Source organism: Bos indicus, chromosome X (genome assembly GCF_029378745.1).
Source record: "Bos indicus isolate NIAB-ARS_2022 breed Sahiwal x Tharparkar chromosome X, NIAB-ARS_B.indTharparkar_mat_pri_1.0, whole genome shotgun sequence".
NCBI lineage: Eukaryota > Metazoa > Chordata > Mammalia > Artiodactyla > Bovidae > Bos > Bos indicus.
In genome coordinates this window covers 151,724,293-151,728,995 of record NC_091789.1, presented here as the reverse complement: position 1 = coordinate 151,728,995, position 4,703 = coordinate 151,724,293, and positions in this window count along the sequence as shown.

The window sequence follows — 4,703 nt, the reverse complement described above, 5'->3', positions numbered from 1 at the left end:
GTACACATGTTCAGATTCACACAGACACACTCACACAAATACACACACACACACGCCTGTACACATGTGCAGACTCACACAGATGTACTGACCCAAATCTGCACACACACACACACGCCTGTACACATGTGCAGATTCAGACACACTGACCCACATCTGCACAAACACACAGACACACACAAATACACACACACATGCCTGTACACATGTGCACACTCACCCAGATGTACCGACCCACATCTCCACATGCACACACACATATACACACACAGACACCTGTACACATGTGCACACTTACCCAAATTTACCAACCCAAATCTGCACAAACACACAGCTACACAAACATGCGCACACACCTATACAGATGTGCACATCATTCACCCATACTGACCCACATCTGCATACAGACACATGGATTCACATATGCACACCACCTCTATGTCCATGCATGCAACTCACCCACACACAAACCCACTGTACACAGCTCACACCTGCTCACACCCATATGTATAACACCAGTGCCTACACTCACCTCTGCACATATACACACCCACAGTTCTATGTACACGTAGACAGCCCTGCACCTACACTCACCCCCACCCACACACAAATCCATATCTAGACACACAAGCACACATGGCCATAGCCCACACCTACTCACATACAAACGTCCGCACACCCACACACAGGCCACACACATGTACACACACTTCTGCACCCTGCACACCCGCACACCCCCATACGCCCCCATTCCCACACACTCTCCACAGTGCCTGTCCAGTCTGCCAGGTTCCTGAAGTGGAGCTGACGGCAGGGGCCAGGACGGGGATGGCCCTGCTCCCCGGGACACCCCCTCCTCCTCAGAACGCCCCTTGATCCCCGGAGCACTCTTTCCTCCCTGGGAGGCTCCCTGCTCCCTGGAACACTCTTTCCTCCTCGGAACGCCCCCTGCTCCCCAGAATACTCTGTTCTCCCTGGGAGGCTCCCTCCTCCCCAGAACACTCCTCCTCCCCAGAATGCCCCGCCTCCCTGGGACACCCCCTCCTCCCCGGAACGCCCCTCCTCCCCGGAACACTCTGCCCTCCCCGGGATGCCCCCTCCTACCCAGGATGCCCCCTGCTCCCCAGAACGCCCCGTCCTCCTCGGAACGCCCCCTCCTCCCGTGGACGCAGAGAAAGGAGTCACCAGCTGCCCTCTCCTGTGGCCAGGAGGGTCTGCAGCAGCTGGAATCACTGAATCCCCACCTGCCCTCACCTCAGGCCGGCGGTGACCACAGAGCAGCCTGCTCACTCACGAGGTGGCCCTGTCCACAGCGGGTCCCCCATTTCCACAGCCCTACTTGTGGAGCAATGAGAGTCGCGGGCTTCAGACAGGCTTGGAGAAGCAGGTGGCTGGTGTGTGTCCGTGGGCAGCTGTGTGTCACGTGCGAACCACACATATGTCTCCAACAAAAGCAGTTACTCCTGTGGATAAAGAGATAAATGCTCCGGGGCGTTTTCCCTTTGGTCTTCCCCGTTGTAGCTCAGAGTGCTAATTTTGGCATCTTCCTGCGTGTAAAAGGTTCTGATGCTGTTAGACTTCCATGCTTTATACTGGAGACGAGTGCGGAGTTTTTGTAACATCTTGTCTTTGCATAGCTTACTGTAGCACAGCCCATGAGGCAAAAACTACTAATTAATTTTTCATGAAAAAATAAAAAATATATAAAGGAAAGAATTGAAAAGAGAGGAAATCATAACACAAATACTTTTGTGCATTTTGCTGGAATTTTTTTTCACGGTCTTCGCTTTTTTTTTTTTTAATGGCAGGGTTGTTTCTGACAACCTAGACTGGGTGAGCAACTTACTCAACGTTGCACATGTGGGTTCTGACTCAGGCTTCACTGGTCCCAAACAGGGTGAGCTTGGCTGGTGCAAATGGCTCTGGAAACAGCACAGAACACACACACGCACACTTCTAGGCAATAGAAACACATGCCTGGTGAGCTTCATTCTTTTCTGTTCTGGTGTTTTGTTACCTGTCCACGCGTCCATCCATCCACCCATCCATCAGTGTTCGTTCCTGTCCTCCCTGCCTCGTATCATCTACCACTGATGCATCCATCCATCACATGTAGTATCTACCCACCCACCTCTCTGTTCATCACCAGTCTAGGTCTATTATCTATCTATCTACCTAACTAGGAAGGTGGTTCTAATTCTTTACTAAGTGCTAAAGAATCCGCCTGCAATGGAGGAGACCCAGGTTTGATCCCTGGGTCAAGATCCGCTGGAAAGGCAGAGAAGGGAATGGCAACCCACCCCAGTGCTCTTGCCTGGAGAAGTCCATGGACAGAGGAACCTGGCAGGCTACAGCCCATGTGGTCGCAACAAGTCGGACACAATGGAGCGACTAACACTTTCACTTTTTTTTCATGTACCTACTTATCTATTGTCTTTCATCTATCTATTCTATTATCTGTCACCTCTATATCTAATATCAATCCATCCATCCACTATCTAACTATCCATCTATTATCTATCATCTATAACTGGAGAAGGGCATGGCAACCCACTCCAGTGTTCTTGCCTGGAGAATCCCATGGACAGAGGAGTCTGGCAGAGTCCATGGGGTCGCAAGAGTCGGACCCAACTTAGTGACTAAACCACCACCACCATCTGTATCTATCTGTGTCTTTTCATGTATTAAGGACTATATTTCTGTTTTTGTTTTCCTAGTTTGTCCGTTTCTACATTATGCGCATTTTCTGTAGGATGTCCGGTCTTTGCCCTTATTAAAAAAAGGTGTTACAGTAGGAATGTCAGCCATTTATTTGTGATATATGATGCAAACATTTTTCTCAATGTGTCTTTGTCTTTTGACTTTGCTTATAGTTTTTGGTTTTTTTTTTTTGAGAGGGGCATCAGTTGGGCCAAAAATATTCTTTTGCTGTTAAATCTGCCACTCTTTCTTTTTATCATATCTAGATAGCTATTCCTTACACACAGATCATGGGGGAATTCAACCAGTTTTTTTTTCTTTTCTATTGCTGATATAATTCCATTAAACAAAAGATACCAGGTAGGCAGTGAGTTCTGTGGCTCATAATGTCCGTAGCTGTTATATCTGGATTGCGTGCTGTGCCTTTAGCCCTAGGTAATGTCCTTCTTTGTCTAATTTGAGGGTCTTTTTGGTCTACCTTGTAGTTTGTCTTTGACTAGCACTTTAATCCCTGCGGTCAGATGGTTTTTGTTTGCCAGGCATTTGTCTTTCTGTTTGAAACTTTGAAATGTCTTTGTTTTAGGTGTGTTTCCCATGTAACACCTGCAGCCTTTCTGTTTTAATAGGCAAATGAAGCCTTTCACGCTTACTGAAATAAAGATACTTTCTCTTTCGATTCATTTTACTTTATAACCACTGTTTACTTTATAACCACGATATTATGCTGTTACTTTCTGTTTCTTTCAGTATTTGAGGAGTTCACATGGTATGTGGGTCAAGAAGCAACAGTTAAAACCAAACATGGAACAACGGACTGATTCGGAGTTGGGAAAGCAGTACAACAAGGCTGTACATTGTCACCCTGCTTATGTAGCCTCTATGCAGAGTACATCATGCGAAAGGCAGGACTGGGTGAAGCACAGGCTGGATTCAAGATTGCCGGGAGAAATATCAACAACCTCAGATATGCAGATGACACCACCCTTACGGCAGAAGGTGAAGAGGAACTAAAGAGCTTCTTGATGAAAGTGAAACAGGAGAGTGAAGAAGTTGGCTTAAAACTCAACATTCAGAAAACGAAGATCATGGCATCCGGTCCCATCGCTTCATGGCAAATAGATGGGGAAACAAAGGAAAGTTTCTCTCACTAAAGTGAGAGACTATTTCCTTGGGCTCCAAAATCCCTGCAGACGGTGACTGAAGCCATGAAATTAAAAGATGCTTGCTCCTTGGAAAAAAAGCTATGACCAACCTAGACAGCATATTAAGAAGCAGAGACATTACTTTGCCGACAAAGGTCTGTCTAGTCAAAGCTATGGTTTTTCCAGTAGTCAGGTATGGATGTGAGAGTTAGTTCATAAATGAGGTGACAGAGGATGAGATGGTTGGATGGCATCACCGACTGGATGGACATGAGTTTGAGCAGGCTCCGGGAGTTGGTGATGGACAGGGAAGCCTGGCGTGCTGCAGTCCATGGGATCGCAAAGAGTTGGACACGACTGAGCCACTGAACAACAGCAAAACAACACCACTCTTGTTAATTCTTTTCCTCTATCATTTAGGAAGGTGTGTCTTTGTTCCAGGGCTTACCTTTCTGTTCATATTTTTTAGGGTCCCCTCATTTGCTATCTTATCCTCTTCCTCTCTCATCTGTCAGTTTAAGTGCCTGAAGAGACACACACTTTTTTGCCTTATATGCATAATAAAAGTCTAAAATGTGTTGTCAGAATTGGTCTCTTCTCCAGCCTCCAGAGGACACTGCTTCGTCTTTTCTCTGAAATCCTGCCTTCCTCTTACAAGGACCCTTGCGGTGACCCTGGGCTCACCCAGAGAACCCAGGAAAATTCCCAAACACAAGATCCGTCACTTAATTACAACTGCACAGTCCCTTTCACCATATAAGTTAAGATATTCACAAGTTCCAGGTTAGGACATGGACATCCTTGGGGACATTATTTTGTCCACCACACAGGGTACCAGGAGGTGGACATCCTTCAGTTCAG